Source organism: Vidua macroura, chromosome 1, assembly GCF_024509145.1.
Source record: "Vidua macroura isolate BioBank_ID:100142 chromosome 1, ASM2450914v1, whole genome shotgun sequence".
NCBI classification, from domain to species: Eukaryota; Metazoa; Chordata; class Aves; order Passeriformes; family Viduidae; genus Vidua; species Vidua macroura.
The window spans coordinates 15153197-15177686 of record NC_071571.1 but is presented as its reverse complement, the minus strand read 5'-3'; the positions used below and the strand labels follow the sequence as shown (position 1 = coordinate 15177686).

Sequence of the window (24490 nt, the reverse complement as noted above, 5' to 3'; positions counted from 1 at the left end):
CCCTCCCCAAAGAAGGCTAGGAAGCTAGAAAACAAATCCAAATAAGCTGGTTTCTCTACAGAAGCCAAACAGAAATAGTGTAATTGAACCACAGTGATGTGTGCTTGCTGTGCCCTGACCAGTGTCCAGGACTGCCTGCAGTGCAGAGCTTTCCCCCAGGCGCTGGCAGGAATTCTCAGTAGCCTTCCCAAGCACCAGTCTCTGGCCAAAGCTGTGACCTGGGAGCTAGAGGAAGCATCAAGTGATGATGTTCTACAAAGCCATTTTATTTATGGTACTTCAGACTCTCTGGATTGGCCCATAGACCATTGTATCAGTCACAATTTTAGCCTGTCCCTTTTTACAATAGGATCATGATTACATCCTTCAGGACTTCTGACTTTTTTTTTTTTTTTCACTGTTTCAGTTGCTGATCTCTGATCTCTCCTCCCTTTCCCTTCAGGGGTTGTATCCTTTTTATTACTTGTTATTCTTTATTTACATTTCTCTTCTCTTTTTTCCTGCTGAATAGTCTACAGGTTCTCTTTGGAGATGCGTTTAAATATTGCATTTGCCAAATGGTGCTGTTGGAAGTTACTCTTCCAAATTTAGAGCTTTTCATTGTTCTGTAAATATTTCAAGCAGAAACAGAAACCAGAAGCTTGGAATGTTCATTTATGACAGATCAAACCTCTTACCTTGTTTGTTCTGAGGCAGTGGTGCTGAGTGGAAAATAATCACATAATTGCATAAATTGTTGTAAAGTAAGGCTTGACAATAACTTCAGAAAGTTCTAACTAAATTTGTTTTGTCAGGAAATGACAAAAGTAGCTCCGAGCTTTGCTGAAAAAGGAGAAATATATGCCTCTTTGCTGAAAAAGGAGAAATATAGCTAAGGAATATGTAGGAGAAATGACACTATTTGTCTTTCTAGTTTTGCTATACAGTTTGTATAACTATTAGGAGGAAGCTTCTGGCTTAATATACACCTGGTTTAATGCATTAAATGTAGCCTTGAATTTCACATTCCTTACAAGCTGTGCTCTAAATATTTGTTGTGCTGTTCAGATTCATAAAAGCTTTTGATCTACCTGTACCATGAACTTTTATTGAGCTCTCCTTTTAGAACTGGAGATGCTTCACATCTGGGGATGGTTAGTTCACATGTCTGTGACATACAGTCATGTCCAAGCCAGTGGCCTAAAGCTTCAGCACTGTCACGATTTGGAAAACACAAACAACTGTCAAACAAATTACAACTTGTGATATAGAAGAAATGTTTATGCCTCTTGGTAATGGACCAAAGTGTCACAAACTTTATTTAGCTGTTGCAGTGTGCCAGTTCCATCTGTGTTGGAGCACTTGCTGAAACAAGCTGACTGTGGGGAATAATTGCCTGTACATATCTGATAAACTCTGTGGTTAGGGCAACTGTTCTCTTACATAGGAGCAGCCTTTGAAGAGCTGGCTGTTGTGTGCTTGGCTTGTAATTGCAGTGCCATGTAGGAGGAGAGAAACAGGAGGAGATAAGGGAGAAACAGTTTTTATAGCCTAGAACCGATGATGCCTGTGAAGAAGCATCATATCCACTGGAGGGATTAATAGGCACCCTGAGCAGCAGCACTAGGTGTCTGCTGTGCACTTAATCTCTATAAATTGACCCAGATGGTTGGTTCAATTGCAGCCTTTTGCATTTTCTGACTTGTAATAAATGTGGAAGAAGCAGAAGTAATAGAACCTCTTTGAGCACTGACATGCCATTGGGTTTTCATAAATCCCTGGAAGTGTAATGCTGGCAAATGAATATTCATAAACCAGGCTATTAAAATTTTAAGAGAACCTTGAGGGGATGATGATGATGTCAGATTCTAGAGTTAATTATAGAGGTGGTAAAGTTCTTGGCTAACTAGGCTGAACATGCTGTCACAATAGTTTTAACACAATACAACAATCAGAGGCAGCCACAGTGTTGGATGTAGGTTCTCAATCTCTTAATATATTCCTTGAACTGAAAGTCTAGCAGTGCAGGAAAGAGGAAGTATTTACATCCAGCTACTGTGGAAATAAATCAGCTTCTAGTGGTTGAGTTGCTGTTTGTCTTTTGAATTTATTTTTGTCACTGAATTGATTTCAGTTTCTGGCCCATTCACTTGTCATAAATTGTCCTGCAGGGTTGGGCTGCCCTGCTCTGGTGGCTCTCTTGAAAACTGCCAATTGTTATATGCAATCTGTAGTGTTCATGAGCCTTATTACAGGGAATACTAATACTTCACTACCTTTACTTACTCAAGGCAGCAATCAGTTGCTACTGCATTTTTTGACAGCATTGATTAAAACTCCAGGAGAAATGCCAATCCCTCATATTTTTTAGCTCACTTGGTTAGAGCATGGTGCTAATAACCATGGTTGTGGGTTCATACCCCATATGGGCCATTCAGAGCTGGACTCAACGATCCTTGTGCGTTGTTTGCAACTCAGAACATTCAGCGATTCTTCCTAAGGTATTGTAGTAGTGCAATGGGCAAAACTACTGAACACAATTATAGCTACCCTGGAATCAGGAGGTTAAAGCTCTAAATTGTGGGATCTTACTGAAATTAATGTTACTGTTACACTTCAAATAATATTTCCTTTCTTAAATAGAAAGGGTGAAAAGGAAGAACACATTACTGTGTTTCTCAAAATTTGTACCACAGGACCCTTTTAATAGCACAATCCATAGAAGGAAGAGGACGAAAATAATTCCTGGAGTTATTTTTTTTTTAGATGTTGTATAAAATTAAAATCTAAACCAAACTAGCTAATTTGGTTTGTCAAGAAACAGCTGAAAAAAACCTGTAAACATCGATGAAGCAGTTCTTAAATCCAAGCAAAAGGCCTGAAAACAACTGAATCTCAAAACAGGTTAAATTGATTCGGAAGGTTTAGAATAATTTAGAAAATCATTCCAACCTGCTTTGAAATTGAAATCTTTCTTCTTAAGAGGCAGCTCTTCAGCAGTCAGTAAGTCTAATAGAGATGCTTTGTGACCATGAATGTGAAAGAAGTCTTACATTTTGAAATGCATTTTATCAGAAATAATACTTCTAAGAGCTCTCATCAGTTCTGAGAGTGCAACAGGAAATTGGTAATGTCTAGTGAGATGTGATGCAATTTTGAGAGAAGGAAAATAATTTCTTAACCTCAGCTTTCAGCAGCTCTTGTTGTAGGGTGACTAAAGAGGCAGCATCTGCTTTTGGGTGTAAAACACAGGCTGCCTTTTTGACAGAGGCCTTCAGAGTGCTCTGAGAGGAAAGCATATTTATCACTTGCCTGATCCTGTGGTTTGCATGATTAAGTAAGCATGAGGTCTTCAACACTGCTCAGCCTTGAGTCCTTTTGCTTCAAGAAGGACTTGTGCCACAGAAACTGGGTCCTGCCCACCTTCTTCCTGCTTACTAATGATGCTTTAATAATGTGGCCTCTATACATGAGATCAGGTGAAAAAATAAAAATATACATCTGCAAGATGTATTTCATGATGGAAGACAAAGTTCAAGACCGTTGTGGATGAAAGGCTTTTGGATGTTACATGCTGGCAGCCAAAGCTATGCTGATTGCATCCATGCAGGAGACAGGAAAGTTACTTGTCACAGAGTAAGAACTGAACAGATGCCAAACCTTCATCACAAATCTGTCCACTGGAAAGAAAAACCATGTTAGTTGGAAAGCTAGGGTTTTCCTTAGCAAAATAATATTTCAGTAAGTATTTCCCCTTCTTTCTCATATCAACCATCCATCAGAGGATGGATATGAGTGGTTCCTATCATAGAAGCCAGATGTCTCTGTGAACACTGTGGTCTAGAGAGGTTGGAAGTGAGAGGCTGGCTTAGTGTGGTGGTCCAAGTGAAGTGGATTTTTTTTTTCTTCAGTTCAACAGCACTGAGCCAATGCTTCAGGAGTGTAGGGAAAAGTGCAAGCTAAAGATTGTGCAGAGTGTGAACTTTAACTTATGGAAGAAAAAGGTTTTTTTCTGAAGATGATGAAAGTACCTTTCAATAGATACCTCCTCTTTCTGTTTTGCTTTCATGCCTTTTTGTATGGCTCCTGTATCTGACCTTGGCAATACTAGGGAGGAAGAAGGTAGGGAAGAAAACCTGAATGGAGCTTGATGGAGTCTCTTTTTCCAAAAGAAAAAAGAAAAATTTCTGAAGATATGTCAGCTTTTCTAGCTGAGATTTTTTCTTTGTGTGAGAGAAAGCAGGGTGGACAAAGAAAATGCAGATTGTGATCTTTCACTTGAGGTCAGGTTATTTCTTCAAATTCTTGGGGTCTGTTCTTCTCCCTTGGTCTCCTCTGCCTCTAATGTTCCTGAGGTCCCTGGGAGAGAGGAGTATCAGGAAGATGACTGGCCTCAAGTTTTACTTCCATTTATTTTTGTCAAAGTAGTCAGTGCCTGTGTAAAAATAATCTCTTCTCCCTGTCTGTGGGAAGAAGGGGGATGTGATTTCAAGGAGCCATCTTGCAGGTATTGCTGGGAACAGCCAAGTGCTAGCACCAGTGTGGGAGCTGCCCCAAATTCCTGCCTTTTGGTACGTTGATGGTGTGCAGCTTGAGTTCTACATCGAGTCCTTTGTCAGCACTTCAGCCAGCTCCTGTCCCCCTCCCTTTCATGGCCAGTTCTGCCTGTGCCTTGCATGTCTGTGGCCTCTGGTGTGGAGCTGCTGCTTGTGCTCCAGAGCAGGTACACTGCAGTCCTGAAGACAGCACTGTGCTGCAGGCAATGCGTGTCCCAAGAGTGCAGCTGTGTGAGCCTCATCCTTGCAGGATTTGTATGGAGCTCTGGTCTTCGCCTCTTTCCTTTCATGATTAATAAGCAATTACAAAGGGGTTTTTTGTTTGTTTGCTTTTTCAAACCGTAAACTCCACGCTTGGGTTTTTTTTTTTGTTCAAGGAGCACATGGCTGTATTGATTGTGCAGAGCTGCCTGTCATTTTGCCAAGTTGTTGTTAGCTTGCCTGTGGCCAGGCAGCATCTATGAAAAAGCCCTGCCTTGCCTGCTCCCGCATTGTTTCCAAATAAAGGCATGTCTGAAACCGGAGTTAAGCCTCCAACTGCTGGACCTTAAAGAAAGGACTTTTTACCCATGGATTGAAAAGAGGTGATTTTTCTGCAACAAAATGCTCCTTCCCCACCCCTTTCTCCCTTTCTCAAATTAGGCGGAAAAGTTGCTTTAAAATTTAAATCACGCTAACTGCGTGTTTTAAACTCATTCTCTCTGGCAGATAGCTAGGGAACCTGACCATCAGGCCTGGAGTCACCTCAAACTTACTAAAATGTCCAGTCTGTATATTTTATTATACATTTAGAGCAGCTTAAACAGAAAATGCTCATGTTCCTGGCAACCATTTAAAAGTGATCCTTTTCTCATCTATGTGAGGAGTGGGCAAAGTGAATGACTACCTACCTGTAATGCAAGGTAGTAGTTTGAGTGACTTTGGTTTTTTTATTATTTCTTAAGCCAGCAGTACTCTTTATCATGGTTTAATACAAGTTTGAGGTGGCATAATAGTGTTTAGCTGTGTATGATCTAAGGACATAGCTAACATGAGGTTGTTAGGAAGAGGTAATTTATTAGACCAGCTGGTATGGGGGGAAAAAATGAGCCAAGCTTGCAGGCACACGAGCACTTCATCAGGTCTGAAATAGAAGCAGCAGATTTCAAGGTTAAACAGAAGTTATGAAAAACTGCTCTGTTTAATCAGACATGCATTGAACTGCCAAAGAGGAGCTAGCTGGTATGATATTCCTTCAGGGGAGCAGGGAGGGTGGGAAGATGATTGTTGTACTGTAGAAAGAGATAAGGACTTCACAGCCTGTTAAACAGGGGGAGCCTATAAAACCAGTACCTAATGAGCCCATGACTATTCTTAGTATCTTGGGGATAGGAAATTTTAGTTCTTTGACCTCTCTTTGTAAAGTTTTGGTTTTGTAGGATTTTTGAGAATCATGATTGCCACATCAGTCATTTGTAGACAAATAGTTGGTTTTGTCTAAAGGAACTTTATCAGACAAATTTAGTTTCAGGCATTCTTTGTCAATTGGTTGCCATCCTTAGCCTACACTGCTGACTTAAGTAGTTACTTAACACCAAGTTCATATTTGTAGAGATAATGGCTAAAAAAAAAAACAAACACCAAACAACAAAACCTCTATTTTTATTGGTTTTTTTTTTAAGCACAAAGTATTTACTTCTAAAATCTGATCGAATCTATTCTAACAAAAAGTCCTGAATGCTAGTGGGCTTTTAAAAAATCTATTCTTTTACTCAAGCAGCAGCCAAATTCAGAGTTGAAATGTTTAAAAAAAATAGGTTTCAAGGCTTTGTAGAATAACAGATGCTTTACTTGTGCTGCTATCAGACCTGGGAATGTGCTGTTTCTAAGATTTGAATTAGGTTATCTTATCAATGTGATTTCAGTCAGATCTGTGATTTTCAGTACAGATCTGATGATGCACTCACTGTCAGTATGTATTGGACTGTACACTGTGGAGAGCAGAGGAGAACTACTTGGTGCTCTTTAGAAAAAGCTTTTCAATATTTTTCTGTAGTGCTGTGTCCTAATTTGATAAATATTATAGTTAAAGCTATGACAGATTAAATATGTTCAAGTAGAAGTCACAATTTTCTCACTTGCTCATCTGACTTCTTAGTTATGTTTAATGGGCTGTCTGTACAAATGCTCTCTAAATTAACCTCTGTGTGTATTTTAAAGTTACAGTATCTGCCTTTATCATGCAAGACTGACTTTCAGTATCAGTTATGATGGTCAAAAGGATTGATGCTGTTGTAGTGGTGTCAGGAGTCCCAGGAATCAGCCTGTTCATTTTTCTGAGTCCCACTGCTGTATGTTAGGAGGGCAGAGCTGTTTACTCAGCTGTGTCCCGTTTGTACAGCAGCGCCTGGATAGGTAACCCTGGAATTTAACCCAAGCCCTGGGTAGGTGGAGGAGGTCAGAAAAGCTTAATCTAATTCAGATAAATTACTTGCCAGGAAAGGGTATAGCTGTACTAGCATTTGTCTTTCTCTGCCAGAAGACAGCTTCCTCCTACCTGCTGAACCAACAATTTGAAAAATGTTGTCAGGTATTGGGAGCAGGTACACAGCAAGTGGGAGAGACTGCAGCGTCTTCCATGATCCTCGATTTTGTAGCTATGATGGCATAGCTATGCCTTAGCTTATATCCTTAGATCCTTGATGGCCTAGCTATGCCTTAGCTTACTTGAAGGTAGTTTTATGGAAACTTTTAAAGATTAAAGTATGTTAAGATATCCCTTCCATGGGGTACTTGAGTCACAGAACTCTTTGATCACGTGGCTAGCATTGGAGCTAAGGTTTTTGTAGTTTGCTCTCAAATTTGTCAAGAATTTAGCTGTGATTAGCTATGAATGCCCTCCACCACTACCACTTTAGCAGTATTGCCAGTGCTTTAATAACACGTCTTACGAGTCTCAGGAAATATCCTGAACAACTACACTGGACAGCAGATCACCCTTAGACTCAAAGGATTGGTGGTACTGAGTATGGCCTCTCTGTAGCAAGTTCAAAGGGAAGGAAATATTAGAAGCTAAAACTAATATATTGTTTTAATACTTGACCAAAAAAGGAGTAGCAGTAATTAGACTGATATGTGGTGTGGAACAAGTTACAGAAAAGCTGTAATCTAACTGGAGCTTGATGGAGTGTGATGGCTCAGTTCTAGCAGATAGGGGCTTTGTATATTGGCTGCATGTGTGTAAGTAGCTTTTATTTATGGCAGAGGTAGCCAGAATGCTCTGTAAAGTTGAAATATGAGTATTTCTAGGACTTCATCCTGATTAATTAATAATACTTGGGCTTGGAAAGAATTAGCTGGCACAACACTTGATGGGATTAAAAATGGGAAGGGGAAAAAAGTTAATTGAAGCAATTTCAGTCAATAGAAATGGGTTAACTCTATTGTAATTCTTCCAATTCAATTGGAGCCCAAATCTGTTCTGAGATATTTTTTCCAACTCCAATCTCTTCATGAGGGTAACTGAAAGGCAGCAAAAGGCCTGCTGCAGTCTCCAAATTTAAAAACTGAAAAATTCTGTACAGAGCCCTTGTTTGTTTTTCTCATGATAGAGGATATTAAAGAGGAAAAAAGAGTCCACGAACAGAAGCACTTAAGCCCCGTAGATAAGAAAATAGAAATACAATGTTAGTTTTATTTTTGTGTAGTGAGGGATAAATTTGTTACAATATTTAACAATGTTTGCTATTGGATGTTGCCATTAAGTTGTTTTCCACAAAGTAGAGAGCAGTCGTTTGCTTCACTGATTCCAAAAAGAAACATAACTAACAGTATGACTTCCACAGAGAAATAACTTTTGAAACAAAACATGAGAGCAGTCCACACTAAATGTATATTTCTGACATTCCTAGAGCTGATTCACATTGGCCTCCCTCCATTTACTCCTTTTTCTTCTCCCTGCCTTTCTGTTTTTGGAAGTAATTTTTTGAGATTACTTACCAAGTTACCTGACTTCTGCTGTTCTTTGCATCCTGATTGCAAGACAAAATGACAGGACAGATGATTTGTATGTTTTTTCTCACATAAAATGTTCTAATAGTCAACAGATGAAAAAATCTAAAAAAACCCAACCAATTAAACATTTCTTCCTGTAAAACCCAGTTTCTATGCAGGTGTGTTTTATGCACCCACAGACCCTTGAAATACTAGAAACTGGATGCTCACACACTGTTCTTCATAATGACTTGCAAGAAATAATGATAATATTTAGCCAAAAAAAGCTCTCAAAAAAGAAACCAGTTGAGAACTTACATATGCCAAATTGTTTAATAGAATACTTTCACACATATGCACACATACCCTTGAGGGTGGAAAGTGATAATTTGACTATAAAAATGAAATTATGGTATCCCAGTGAAATCCCTATATAGTGTCCTCACTAGAGCAGACCTCTAGTTTTGTTCAGCCTTCATTAAATAGCATTCTAGTGCTCCGGATCTCCTTGGATAGGATTTTGTTCTTTTCCTGTATATTGTGAACTAATGCAACTCCTGGACTTAGTCCAGCCTGTGCTGACTTTACATCTGGACTTTGGGTATAAGCTGCTGATTATGGCTTCAAACTTCTCAGGAAAGAAAAATAAAGAGCTCAAGAAAATGATGCAGCTTTTCACAGTGATCTCATGCATGGCCACATGCTGTCCGGAATTTAAAGTTTCTTGTGCTGGGTTTTAATGCAGGCATACTTTCCATGGCAGTCTGAAATACTGCTGCAGTTTGACTTACAGCCATTGGCAAACAGTATCTTTACAAGACACTCTGAATGTCCTAAAATATAGCCTTCACTGAGCCTTTTTTTTTTTTTTTTTGTTTACTTGACTGTTTATGAACATGATTTTTTTAAGTCAAAGCAATCTGTGTGTATGCTCAACTGCACTACAAATTGTTAAACCATTTAGAGAAGCTGCTGGATTACTTAACTCTTCTACTGCTGTATTTTATTCAGTTTTTCCATTAGCACTTGAAAGTCAGGCCAGGCATAGAAAGGCAGTGAGGAAAACGAGCATCTTGCTTGGACTTCAACATCCTTTGTGTGGAATGTAGATATAGAACTTAATAGTAAATATGCCAGTAGTGCTGGTGGGCTGAAATGAAGCTCCCAAATGGCTCCCAGAGGCTCCCTGGTGTAATAAGGACTGTCTTCATGCCATAAGAATGCCTTTCTTTAGACTCTGTGGGCAGGACACTGTGCCCACTATGTGTGAATAAACTCGGTGCATGAATTTCATGTGTGTCTGTCCAGTACATGCTCTGTCAAGGTACTGAGGCTCATGAATGGCTGCCTTTCCTTGCTTGAATCACAAACTGTGGGCCCAATCTTTATGGTGCATGTGAGGATGATGGAGCATTTAACAATGAAGCTTCTTAGGGTCCCTGTACCCAAAATTCCCCAAGGCTTGCAACATCTCATTTCCCTTGAGAACTGCAAGGTCCAGTGTTTGGAGACAGTGCGGTGTGGTGGCAGAGAGAAGTCTTACTGCAGAACATACCTCATTTCCCTGCTGGACTTTGCAGCCCCTCCTGAGGTCCTAGGGACTGAGAATTCTGAGGCATCACCTGGCACAGGGCTGTGTCCCACTGTGCTAGGAGATGTTGTACTGTTCTTGTCACTGATTTTGATGATTATGCACTGTTCCTCAGCAGGGGTTTTGCCTCACTTTTAGACAAATACCTTGCAAGGCAAGGTATTTTTTCTTTGCCTCGCAAGGATCTAGTCCAGCACCCTTTCTGTAACTGGTTGTTGGTGTATTACTGTAACAACCAATGGTCATTAAGACATCAAGGGAGTCCTTTCTTTCCAGCTCTTAATTTGTTCAAGCTGCCTGTCTTTTCTCTTGTTTAAGGGATGTCTCTTTCCATTACACATGCTTAGTGCCTCTCTTGAAACAGTGCAGCATTCCTTTGATGCTATTCATGGGACAAGCAAGTTGACTGATGAAGGGAATTTACCTGCAAGAAAAAAATGTCCAAGAGTATCAGCGTGTTTACACTGTGACCTTCTGGTTATTGGCTGCTCCACAGTGTGCTGTTGAAGTTAAGCTTTGTGCATTGCAGTTGGTCCAGCTCTCACTAAAACAGCTCCTTAATTTCCTGTGATCAGTTCTCTCCTAATAAAGTGTGCTAGATTGGACAGACCTTTACTGAAATCTCCTGGAGAAGGAAAACAAAACCCTTCTCAAAAAGATAGCTGGGTTTGTGCGGGAGATAAAATGAAGTGGGTTAAAAGAGCCAGTGAGGAGACTGGGTCTCTGGTGGGAGAATCTGCAGTGAGAGCAGAAGAGCTGGGGGAGAAGTGAAAGTATATTTGGAAACACTGAAGAGTAGAAATGCAGGGGGATTACCAATAGCATGGGGTCCAGGAAGAAGGTGGGAGTATACAGAAGGCAGCAGAAATAAAATCAGAAGTGAGGGATTGAGAAGGATGAGAGCTAAAGGGAGACTAAAAGGAGTAGAGCTGGGAATGGTGGTTCTAGTCTTGGGAAGAGGAACTTTGGAGCAAATGCAGCTGAGCCTCTCCATGTGTCAGTAAAAGCTGGGGTGTGACTGAGCACTTCTCTCCAGCCATCACACGGGCATCAATATTGCACCAGCCCTGGGAGCTGTTCCCTGTGTGTTCATGAGGTGGCTCTGGGAACCTGGACTATAACAAACCTCTTGGCTCCCCAAGCAACTGCCCTTGTTATTTCATTTGTAGGCTGTTTTCTCTGCTCACTTCATTTCAACAAAGTCATGATGTTTTACTTTCGAGCTTGAACTGACCATCTGTAGACAAGGGGAAGAACACCTCCCCGTTACCTCACTGAAACCCCATCTGTCTTCTCAGTGAATGTGTGCCTGCAGCACATAACTGCTGATTACATGGTGGATGTGTTTCCTCTCGTGTGACCGAGAGCTGGGGTGGCAGCTGATTCTTGTAAGGTGGCCTTGTAAGGAGGAGGTGGCCTTTTGGGGGGACTGAGTGTGGAAAATATGCTTCAGCTTTGATTTAAGCAGAAGTCTTATGTGAGCAATTATTCTGTTCTTTCAGCATCACCTTTGCTATGCATGTACAAATTTTGCTGAAATTGCTTTTCTGGCCTGTACTTGAAAAATTCAATGAGAACTTTCCTCTCTAGCTCTGCACCAGTCAGGTTTAACTGACTACAATAACTGTGCTTTGTCCTGAGCAGTGAAAAAGCCAGGTTTCTTCAAGAGGGTGACTTCCCTACCACTTAGGTATTCTTTTGCATTTAAAATATTCAGAATACAGATTTTAAAAAATGTTAATTCTACCTTTTCCCCCATCTTTAGCACAAGGGAGGAGATACTGCTGTATTTCCAAAATTCCTTCCTGAAGCCTGTCTTGGAATTCATAATGTCTGTGAGCAAAGATGAAAAATGGGAGTGTTAAAATGGAGAAAAGTCAGCTGTAACATTATCTCCCATTTAAAATTAAAACAGTGAAAGCATAAAAGCATGGGAAAACCTTTGCTCGTGTGCAGTTACACAAATGATCCTAAATTAACTGGTGACAAATAGGCAATCACCTGTGAGGGTGTCAGAGTGTTCCCTTCCAGATATGCCTATGTTTATTGAGATTCTCCTTTTTAACCAAGAGGAGAAGTAGTGTTCCTCTGGTACTTTGGATTTGTCAGTGTGTTTTCAAAGAGACTTGAAATGAATGGGTGAACCCATTTCCTCTAGCAAAGCAGTTTCCTCTAGCTTTTCTCTCATCCCAATCTGAAAGTCTGTGAAATGTGACTGATTTTCATAGTTCCTGGATATCTTGACTTCTTCCTAAAACTCCTAACAGGTCTAATGCTCACACAGCAGTACTTCTCGTTCCTTGTGTGTTGTTTAGTTTCCTCCAGCATTCATTATTGATATTCATAAGAGCATATTTTGCTGCTGATCTAAGCAAATTGGACACAAAGTGAGTTGGCTTATTTTAGGACTCACCTTTGTGTAATCATGTCTGACTGGCCCCTTTTTGAATGTGTGTGCCCCATTTCTTTGTATAAGTGAAGCATATTTTGGGTGAGAACAGACTGAGGAGAAAGTCAGCAATTCTGAGCCAAGATCTGTGTGTGCACCTGGGCACAGCTTCAGCCCAATGGCTAAGCTTACAAACTATCAGCTGTTTTTTTTTTTTTTTAAATGTACTGTTTTAAGAGTGAATAGGCCATATAATTTATTTTTAAAATTATAATAGCATGAACCCCAGGTTCATAGCAGGAACAGGACATAACTGTGATAGTTTGGTTACTTCATTAGGGTGATAATCATAGTTTAGTTTTACTCCCTGTGTTCAAGACAATTTTCGAGCTGAATCATATGATAAATACATCATTATATCTGATAGTATTGGGTAGGTATTTAAACCTTACAAGGTGGTGTTGATGAAGGATGGAAATGCATTGTCTGCACTGACCTGAAGGGAAAAGCCGCTGTGCGTGGCCCCTCGCAGGAGTCTCGTGGCAGTGCCGTGGTCGGAGGTGACCTGTGCCGCTCTCCTGTGCCTGCCAGCTCTAACCGCAGAGCCGTCTCCTGGCTTTCCTCAGACTCTGCTGGGAAAGAGGGTACGACAGTATCCAAATCTGGCATCTTGAAGTTGCCTTAGGGGTGGTGTAAAGGAGAAAATAGACTGAATCACAAGGGAAGCAGCAGCAGAAGAGGTTTTTTATTTGGCCGGATAGCTATTTTTGTGGAGGGTAAATCATTACTTTTGAAGCCACCAGTCTGAATTGCAGTGAATCTTACCATAACTGATCAAGAGTAATAAATAATTAAATAGTAGCACTCAAATGAGTATCTCTGCCTTGCTTTCATCTAGTTCCCTTGGTTCTGGTGTTTGACAGGTACCTGTCTGCTGCCTTGGAGCTGTGAAGGTGGCTGTTCATACCTACACTGCTGCCCTACTTTCGAGCAATTCATGCAGTGAGAAACCTGATTATTTTTTCAGTCGAGTGGTCCTACAATGCGCTGTAGTGGAGACTGCACCTGCACTCCCTGCAGTTCCATGCTGCCTGTGGTGAAACCACAGCGTGTCCCCCTCAGCTGTGACTGGTGGCTGGGCTTCGCCTGCCGGGCAGCGCCGATGTGCCACGGGTGCCCTGCAAGCGCGGGGATGGCGCAGCGGCGGCCCGGAGCAGAGGAGGGCTGGGAGGCTCCAGCTGCCGCCGGCTCGCAAGGTAAACACTGGTGACCTATAAGCCAGCCAGTCAACTCGCGCCTGGCCTTATTAGGCAAGCTGCGGAGCCGTGTCTGGGGACGGAACATGCTGCATGAGACGCGCAGCCCAGAACGGATCCGGCGCAGACCCCGGGAGATACGACCCAGTACTGCGGTGCTGACAGCGAGCTGCTGCTGCCTGAGCCCAGCTGTCACTGACACTGCACTCTGCCTGGCAGATATCGAGAATTGTGCTAGAGGTGGCTTTAAAAAAGTGAAATCCCTTTGTGTAAACGTTAGTAGCTCTTCCTAGCGTGTTTTTTTATGTGCTTGGTTATAACCTTAGGATGCCAGTTCCCGCTTCAGTCCATATACTGAAACACTTTGCGGACCTTTGCTGGGAAGTGTGTCTTCATTCCTTGCACTGCCTGCTTTCAGAGGAATACTGGACTAAGAGGAACTAATTTATATTTTTTAAATGACTTTGGGACTTGTTTCTCCTCTCTTATTAGGCAGTTTCATGCCCTTTATTGGAAAACTGATTTTTACTGGCTAAAACAATTTTCTCACTCCCAGAAGGAGAGGTATATTGGCACCCACTTTCTGTGTACAGACCGGGACTAAGCTAGGTTGCTTCATACCCACCTCATAAAATCTGACTTTCACATGGAAGAAGTCTTTAAAAAAGTATTTACGTTTTTCCTTTAGTGTAATCTCTGTAGATTAAGACAAACAGATGCTGTGCAAACTTTCCGAGGCAGCTCTGAAAAGGCTTTTCAGGTCTGACTTGTGATTAACTTCCTGGTACCCCCCTGAGCACCAAGAATGTTGGTGATTTTTGCAGGGGCCTTGGAAGCGAATGAGGGCAATAAAGAGAAAAACGCCATAGCTGCCATGAATTTAAACTTGCTCTCCAGAGAACAGACTCCAGAACTGCAGCATCACTGGGTTAGCTTTTCTTTCCTCTCTAATTTTTACTTAGTCATGCTAGTTGCAAATTAAGCCTGGTACATGTACCTTTTTCATAGTGCAGTGACAGTACTTGCAGTTGAGCTATCCTACCTTGACCATCAGCTCTTGAATAAAGCATACATTTTTCTTTATTTCTTTTAATAAATATTTAATTTTCTGAGAAAGCATTGCAACATGCCATAAAGAGGATGGGAGCTGGGGTCATGGATTTCTTGCCTGCAAGGTTGCCGTCTGCCTGAGGCTTGAAAAATTATATTTCAGGGTAAGTATGCAGGGATAGCATGTGGCCTGTGAAATGTCACATTGCAGTGGTAGACAAAATTGGTGTTTTCCTTAGATGACTATCATGAAGAGCCGAAGAGCCTTGTTATAAATTCTTCCTTGGGGTATGTGTGCCTCTCTCTGCTCCCTTATTGGGCTTTTATACACGTGCAGAGGTGTTCAAAAGCAGCCAGGAGAAAACTCAGTAGTGTGGCAGGGCTTTTTGTGGCACCTAACTGCATGGGGGCACCTGCTGCTCCAGGCAGGGAGACAGCCTCGTACTGGTTGCAGACACTAGAACTGTCAGAAGATGGGGAAACCCATCCTAGAAACCTTGGCTGCTTGTTTTTGAGGGACACAAGTTTAGCAGTCTCCCAGCAGCAGTTTAAGCCTGGGGCCATCTCAGCAGCAAAGCTCTCGTTCACTGCAATAGCAAAGAAGAAGCTGAGGCTTCATGACTCCAGTGAAGGATGTGACACCCTGTGCCTTCACAGTCTGAGCTGCAGCTGCTCCATAGAGAGCTGTGCCGTGAAATGCTCTCCAGTGCTGTTTCACTGGGTAAAACACCATGTCTCCTCAAAGTCCTTGAGCTGTTTAATGATTGAGATTGTGTGCATTGCTGGGAGAGGAGTTCCTGCCTTATCCTCCTTTCCAGCCACTTGCTCAGTGCAGAAATGTCCGTGTTCACACCTGACATCTTCTGTTACTGCTTTGGGCCCAGAGACAAATAGGTGTGACTGAATTCAGATAATGTGCCCCACTGATAGATCTGATTACCACATGAGAAAAGGGCATGTGGCCTTTGAACTTACTTGAAGGAGCTCCTCTAGTCTGATCCTACTCCTAAAGAGGAAAACCTTGGATATCTTTTAATTATGCTACAGTCTTGTTATGCAGTTTTGTGAACAGTGATATGAGAGGTAGGGATGTCAGGGGACGTTGGATTCATGTTCCTTATTCTGGAATGATATTCCTTATTTTGTGTTACAAAACTGAAAGATACCAAAATCTCCTTTTAGGAGTAATTAATTGCTGAAATTGAGTGGAGTGAAATCTGAAATATTAATCTGGAGATTGGAAAAGGATTTCTAGTGCGGGTACAAAAATACCTGTTGTTCTCTCTTTTCCCGTCCATATTCCCATCCATATTCTTTCAGCACATTTTGTACTACAAACCTCAGTCCCCTTTATAAATCTTACTAATCAGCTTTTTTCATCTTTTTGCGTATGACCTGTTTTAAAGTGCGCTACACAAGCAATGCAGTGCTGAAGTTAAACTGAAGACTTGTCCAAAACACAATCACTGGCCAAACATAAATCATTTTGCCAGGATGATTATTTGGAAAGAATTATATTTGTTTTCCGCTGGAGTGATGACACCATGTCAGGAAACTTTATCCTATTTTTAAAGTTCATAAGAATGGCCTCAATTTAAGAAATGAGAAAATACCACTTCCCCATATACATGGGGTTTGGATGGAGAAGACAAACCTGACTGGCGTTGCCAACCCAAAATATGTACTGTGATTGCAAGGTGGGCTGCTGGGGCACGACTTGAGCTTTTAAGTGATTGTACTACTGAAGTTATCTTCCGGGAGATTTTTGACCTGTCCTTCGGCTTTGGGCTGACTTCTTGAACAACTTGGCAGAGATTGTTGGAGACTGAGAGGAAGGGGAAATAATAAAGGGGAGTGCCTTGCCACTTTCTTTTGGAAAGATATGCCTGCATACTAAAAACTGACAGGGGGCATGGGGTAGGCGAGAAGCTTGCAGCCTCAGAGGGGAGGTAAGATGGACTGATGGAAAAGAGTGGTCTGATTTACCCAGTCTTCTGACCTTCATTCCTGCAATCATCCACAGCATCTCAGATCTTGGCATAGCTCATTTTGACTAGCTCACCTTGGCCAGAAGAGCAGTGGAATAAAATTCATGAGCTCCTTTAGATTTCATGAAGAATGGATGAGAACCTGACTTCATTATTGCATTTATACAGATCATCTCAGTTTTCTGTGCTGTTCAGATTCCTGTTTACCTAACTAGCATATTTGCAGAAAGTTTCATGCAGCCACTGTAGCTTTTCTTTCCTCTGCATTGTTGATATCTTAAAAATTTTATTTTATTTTTAGGTTTTCTTCAAACAGCTGTCATGGGCTTCTTTGATTTTTGCTTTTATGAAAGCTACAAGTCACAACAACGTATCTACCTCTCTTTATCACTTCTAAACACTTCTAAATATAAATTCATAAGTGATCAAAATTCAAGAGGAAGAAAGGCCTGATCTTGGTGGGACCTGGTTTATAACTCCTTAGGGCTTTGGGGCTGGCAGGCCTGTAAGTTGGGAAGTGTTTTGCAAGTCGTTTAAGCTCCAGCTTTGATTATAGCTATTAGTTTTGCCAGACAAAAGGAAGATATTTTCCTTCTCTTCCTGTGGGAAGCTTCAGAACAACATTTAACTGCCAGCTGGTCTTTCATGAGCTGTCTCAGATTTGAAATGTATACATGCTTAACCTCGAGCTCTAAGCCCAGATCACTGCAAACTTAGCTTCCCACTGGGCTGCCCCCTTTCTGACGGCTGAACTGTTGTTCTCTCTGTGTTTGCTTATGTTGGAAGCTGCTAATGCTGAAGAATTAATGATGGCAGAGGGGGACCAGAACATTACTACTGATTTGTTACACAGCCTTGATAATGTAGTTTGGCTGAGCACACTTGTAGGTACTGGAGACTGGGTCATTTTTGAAGGACAAATTACTCTTCCTCCTTTCTTCATCTAGTATTTGGAGATTAATTTCTTTTCCTCTGGGAAAGGTTTATTCTTAAACCTGCTGTTTTCAAACAAGCAGCAAAATGTTAAATCCAAGACTTCTATTCCTGATACCCTTGGTTGACTCTGCTGACTTACTGTTTTTGCACTGTTTTCTCCACTTCCAAAGCTGGTCAAGGGCCAGCACAGAGACTCCTCTTGTGACAGGTGGTCCCTTTTTGGTGGAAAGGAGGGACAGAAGTGGTCAGTTATCTACAGTTCAGTATTCCAAATGATCTGTGTGAAGTGCATAGCATTGCTGTAATACCCAAAGGCTCCAGCATCTCAGAGTTTTAATATTGGAAGCACTGTTGGCACATACCCCTCATCTTGAATCAACACTGAATGAACTCTGGGATTGCAGATTCTGCACAGCAGCACAGTTTCAGTATCAACAGCAGTGCTAGGAAAGTTAAATCATAGGTCATGTGCACAGAGCAATGGCTGGTGATCACCTTCCAATCAAACATGAAGAGATCTTGAAGCCAAACTCTAGGTATTTTTGTGAAGAACTTGATACAGATTTTTTTTTTAATTGAATATTTTATTTTCCTTTATAATATCTATCTTTGGTTCCATAGGGTAGCCCCTGGATTCTTGACCAGCTGTATATAGTAGGAAAAGGAGTCTATTTGCACCAAAGCCTATCAGAGATATTTCTTCCCAGGTAGTAGCCAGACCACTTGGAGAGACTGGCTTCTTACTGTGTACTGTAGGCAGAATCTGAACAGCACAAGCAAGAGCCTATTTAAAAATTACACAATTGTGAAAGGCATTCCAGAGTTTTCCTGTCTTTCTGCAGCTCTCTGTGCTTTCCCTTCTGCACCTCATTCACTGGGACAAAACGTTGAGGATGATGTATAGCAGAGGAATGGGGGAGCCTGAAACCCGCCCTCCACAAAAACAACAGTACCCCTCCTCTCTGTTGTAGGGGACATTGCCAGACGGAGGGGTGACATTTGGGCTGAGCTCACCTCTTTTGTTAGCCAGAAGAGTTGGTCCTTTTCCTGATCATTGGATCTTTTGCCTTTTTCTTTGTTCTTTTCATTCACCTCCTGAAAAGCACACAGCGAAAATAAAAGGGAATATTTACTAGCACTTCAGTTGTCAGGCTGGGTCACTAGGGGAGCAGGACCTAGCAGAGGTGCTGCAGCAGGAACGATGGCTAGGACTGTCTTTCTTGGCAGCCTTGAGCTATTGCATCAGCTCAGCTGTCAAGTCTAACTTTTCCTTCCATCTTGCTAAACATTGCAGACACAATATTTATCAAATGAGTGATGTTTACCTGAGCTTTATCAGAAACTTCCCTTACTGTGTACCAGATGAGTTACAGGTGCTTAAAAATGCTCCAAGTAATAATACCTCTATTTACAAGATCAGATAAACAGCATTCAGACACGCAGGGTTGGGAAAGAAGGTTTTTCTGGGAGCAGGGTCTCTTGTTGCTCTACCAACACATATCCTGGTCCAGAATTTCCCCATTAACTGTTACTAGCAGCTCCTTAGTTAGTTCTGTCCCATCTTATTTTTGTATTTTAAGCACACCTGCACTTATGCCTAGGCCATAAAGCACCAGATTTTCATGTTAATTGCAGGTTTGGATTAGTGCCAACAGATTACATTTTTTGTATATTTTAGGCTCAAGTACATGGAGGCCTTCACAGCTGGTCAGGAGTGCACAGCAGTGTTGGTTTGTGTTCTGTTGGTAGTGCTGGGAGTGGTTAGAATTCAACACTAGAGGTGGCAAGGTTACAGGCAAAGAGAAGAAACGTGGTATGTACCATCAAATATTTCTGAACAGAGAGGGTTACTTGGTGGGTCAGAGGCTTCAAGGCCATAATCCTTGTGTTGGGTGACTCTCATTCCAGGGAGCTCTGGACTGCTGAAAGATCAGCTAAGAAAAGGTGCTTTGATGAGGTTGACTCCAACATGATTTATGTTTTTAAAAATAAATAGAGTCAAATATCAGGTGCATTAGACAAGATGGAATGCATGTTCTTCTATCCATTGCAATAACTTGAATTTCTTCCTAATATCCTACCCCTCTTCAGCTTAAAGCCATTACCCCTTGTCCTATGTACAGGTCCTTGTAAAGTCCCTTTCCTGCTCTCTTGCAGCCACCTTTAGGTACTGGAAGGTGCTCTAAAGTCTCCCTGGAGCCTTTTCCAGGCTGAACCACCCCAGCCCTCTCAGCCTGTAATACTGATAGTAGCTGAAATCTTTTGGAAGGGAAGAAGTCTGTTGGAGGGAAGCAGATAAACTTCCCTGTTTGTTTGGATGGGGTTAAGTGCATGGACCTGTTTCAGTCACACATTTAATGCTTCTTTGTGTCTGTGTTAGACCATCAGGTAGTTCAGTGTGGGTGACTGAGCCAGGGTTATTGCACCATTGCAAACAAATATTTCCAGACTTTAAAAATTAGCTAAAAGGATTCCAACTCTTCAATCCAAAATCCATCAAATCTGTTTAATAAAAAAAAAAAAAAAATGGTAGCTAGACAGTACTTTAGTGCAATTTTTCACCTTCTGTCTCGAATTAAAATATTTGGAGCTGTGGTGTCTGTTCTTAAATCCCTACCCCCACCAGTAATTTTGCTCATATGTTATCCATAAATCTTGTCTGTTTTAAATGTTCCAACTAATAGTTAGGCAAAACATTTAAGCACAATGCTATGATTATCAGAGTCCATTTTTTGGCAGCCTGGGTGGTGCTTTTCTTAAATAAGCACTGCAGTTTATCCTGATTAGAGATATGAAGGAATTATTCCTCTTCTCGACATTTTTTCTGTTGTTGTTGGAGTTTTTTTTGTTTGTTTGGTTTCTTAATATGAGGAGTCAGGGGCTCTACATTCGTTTTGCAGGAATATAATGTGCGATTTGGCTGGATCTTTGAAGTGGTAATATTATAAATCTCCCAATCACCATTGCCCAATCTGTTTTAGCATTCATGTGCCTAATTTCTGTTCGTAATCTGATTACTGGCTTGAGCTGCTCCGGCTTGCAGCCTATTGCTATGCATTTACTGTACTCCCTGGGACGCGATAGCCTGACAGCTCCAGTCCTGTGCTATGAAAAATCTCTACACGATATTGCTAAGACAGGCCTAAGGGCTGTGGCTGCTTGAGAATTAGCTGCTATTGTAGTTTCTCTTTGCCGAATCCTTTGTTTGTGCAACCATGTTCAGAAATCCTTGGATCTCCAGCTATTTGGGAAATGTTAAATACTCTGAGGAGCAAGGTAAGAGTTCCAAGAAGATAAAAGAAAATGCAGTTTGTGTGTGTTTAATCTCTCATATATATGTCTGCATGTGTAAATGTTGTTTGACTGTCTCTCCTGCAGCTGCATTAGGTACTTTAGCAATCAGTATGCAGTTAGTCACCTAGGCAATTTTGTTATTTCCTAAAGGACACTTTTGAAAGATCCGATTAGATGGATCTTTTAATTAGCTTAGCATGCCACCGACTTAGGGCCTTTAAATATACTAAGTAATGCTGGAAGGTTATATCTACTTTTTCTTTTCAGATTGTTCATTTTAAATTTCCTACATATTAAATTTAGGATAGTGGTTTTATCGGGTAGTTTGTGCCTAAGAGAGAGGGAACTCGACTGAACAAATGGTTAAACTTGTGAGCAAGTCTGATTTACACTTCAGTAAAGATACTCTTAATTTTGAATATAAATATTTTAAATTGCTATAATATGATTATGAACATGTTTAGAATTCTTCAGTAAAAAACAGAACAAAATGCTGTTGTAAATATTTTTCTTCTGTCTATTGAGTACAGTGAGGTTGTTTTTTTATCTTTAAATTAACCATTGAATAAGACTGCTAAACTGATGTTTCTTTTGTGGGCATATTTATTGTCTTTTGATGCAGAGTTGTTTACTTTTCCTCCTGTGTTTGTATTTAAGACTTCTATATTGTGGTAAGTTTTTATTGGGCTTTAATCCCCCCACATGGTGTTTAATTTGAACAGGAGGAAATACATAACATATCAAAACTCCATAATAGAATTTAATTGTCTGCTAAGTTTTTCTGTGTTTGGGATGTGGGGAAAATTGGGATTCACCCCTGTGAAACACAGCAAACTTTTATGACAATTTTGAGGCATTAAAGATGTGGTGTGTACGAATGTTGCTGAATGTGTTTAAGGGGTGCAAGAGCCAAACCGGCTGATGTGCCCCTCCTAGCAGCCCTGCTCCCAGGGAAGCAATGCAGGCTCCTTTCTTCTGTTCTCATATTCCCTCCCCAGTTTTGGCTGGGCTAGGCAGAATTTCTCTGTGGTCTACTTGTGGTTTTCATGGTGGACAGCTGTTCCAGTGCCAATAATTCTAGGATGGGTTGCATCCTGTTAGAACAGCTATAAATTTAAGATATGCCTGGTTCTGATTAGCTAAGCTGATACTGAGCTGGGCTTTGAAAGTTAGTGCATAGTCCTCTCAAAGTAATGTAAATCTCGCCTTTTTAGAGGATCCATATGGCTCAGAGTATTCTTTTTAATGCTGTATTGTAAAATATAAAATACAATGATTTATATACCATTCACACTGTTTTTCTTACAAGATTCTGTTTTGATCTAACAAGATGTTTTTGTGTAATCTATGTGCTTTATTCTCCATTTAATGGAAAGAGAAAATGAATGTTAACAAAAACAGGAAAAGTTGCGTATTAAAGACTGTTATTAGCAAAGCTGCTTGAAATCTGCACTGACTTGTAGCAGATGCCTTGAAAATGCCTTTTTGCACATTTTAAGCTTCTTTATCAAGTTGTTAAAATAATCTTTTTTTTCTGTTACTTTTTAAAAGTTTTTTTCAATCTTTATACCTGTAGAAGTAGCAGAAGGAAATGGAAGAGGGTAAGAAGATTTTGAAATGCTCAGACAAAATGTACATTCTCTAAATTAAGACCCATATTGTCATAAGTTTCATTAAAACCTTTCTGCAAAAATAAGAGACATGCTACCCAGACTTAAAATACTGTGCATAAGCAAAAAAATATTTTTTTGCAGTTAGGTCTTCCTTGAAATAGTTAAATCTCAGCTCTGAGGTAGAGTAATAGGAGTGTAGCTGCAACTGAATTGTTCTAAAGTCTGGACTGTGTTCTAAAGTCTGGGTCTGTTTTTGAAAAATAAAATGATTGCTGTGTCAGTGACCAACTGTTTATTAATGTAGGGTCTTGGGTAGTAGATTTAATACAGATGGGGATGGAAGGCAATTTTTCATTGGGAGTAAGTTGTCAGTAGCTCCATGTGTTTTTGCACAGCAGTCCCAGAGCAGGACCTGCTCCCTGGCTGACAGTGCTCTGGGGTGTCTTGCTTGGACCCTCTTGAATGGAGGGAGAGGGTGCTTGGAACCCTGTTCCCCCTTGTCACTGGTCATCGTTTAGACCCTCTGGTGATGCACTTGATTGCAGAAATGAAAAAGTTTAATCTAGGAGAGGGTGGGGAGATTGCCCATTGCTTTTTATGGTTCACACAGTTTTGGGAAGGCTTTGTCATACACGCTTTTTTAACATAAGGCTGCAATTTTGCTTGCAGTGCAAACATGAGTTCCTCTGTGAAATGCATGTTGTAAGACTATTCAGAAAAAAAATGGGAGCTTCCAAACAGTAGACAATCTTCAGAAATATTTCTGTCATGGATGGGGTAATACTGTTGCAACAAATCCTCAGCTGGACATCTCTTGGCTTCTGCAATGAATATGCAGTTTTTATACTATTGCCAGGCCGCAGCCAAAAAGGCTCTTGCTGCTTGCAGCATTTCTCATTTGCAGAGTGCTTCATAAACAAGTCCATTGCCCATTTTATAAGCTAGGAAACAGTGAGTTTAAATGATCACCTCAGGCTGTATTGCTACACCACAAATATTAGGACATGGCTGTTCCATAAAGTGTTCCACAAAGTGTTGATGCTTTTGATGTGTCTATTGTCTGTACTCAATTTTGCAAAGCTTTGGTTTTTCACCATCTTGGACATGCCAGCTGGTGCTCCTTTGCTCAGAGAGAAGGCCTCTGCACAGTCTTTTGCAGGGGAAAAAGGCTGTGCTTGGAAACTATAACCTAGTGTACCAAAAGTTCCCCATTTATTACAGCATCTTCACAATGGTCTGATTTTTTTTTTCTATTTCACAGATTTTGCCAAAGGAAACTCAATCAGATTTAAGCCTTCACGACTGCTCCTAAGGAAGAGAGCGTTAAGGTAAGGTCGAGTTTTTCTCACCCAGTGAATATGGCTGGGTGCAGTAATTTTCCTTCGTTGCTTGAATCTACATTTATTCTTTTGTCAGGAAAAGTGGTTATTGGTCCTCTCACAGGACCGAGCTTTTGTACAGAGCAGATGCTCTGATCAAGCACTGAAAACACCAACTGCCTCTAAAGTAATGTTAAATTTTCTAGCTGGCATTGCTAAAGGGGAAAGTCCCACTGTGCACTGAGCTTCCTGCCATTGCAATGCCCATTTTAATGCCCATTTTTCCTTGCATGGCATGGACAGAGTACAGACATCCAGTGTGAACCAGCCTGGAACACTTAACCTGTCTGTAAAAGCAGGTGGCTGAAGTGGGTGAATTAATTATACATCCTTGCAGGGAGCAGTCTGGGGGAGAGAAGAAGGGGACCCCGCAGAGATGAGTGGACTGGTGGTGCTGCTTCCATGCAGGGCTGTGGCTGCCTCATGGTCTGAGTTCTCAGGCACAAGGCTGAGTAAGGGGATACACTTAAATAGTTAAGCAAGAAGG

The 24490-nt window shown here is 41.1% G+C and overlaps 1 long non-coding RNA gene across 1 annotated transcript in view; it reads left to right on the top strand.

The window, feature by feature from the left end:
* The window catches only part of LOC128809477 (uncharacterized), a 69320-nt gene extending 45368 nt beyond the window's left edge, over window positions 1-23952 (top strand). The window contains exon 3 of the long non-coding RNA XR_008437732.1: window positions 23886-23952. This is a non-coding gene — a long non-coding RNA (uncharacterized LOC128809477). The remainder of the gene's footprint in view (window positions 1-23885) is intronic.
* Window positions 23953-24490: the final 538 nt, after the last annotated feature.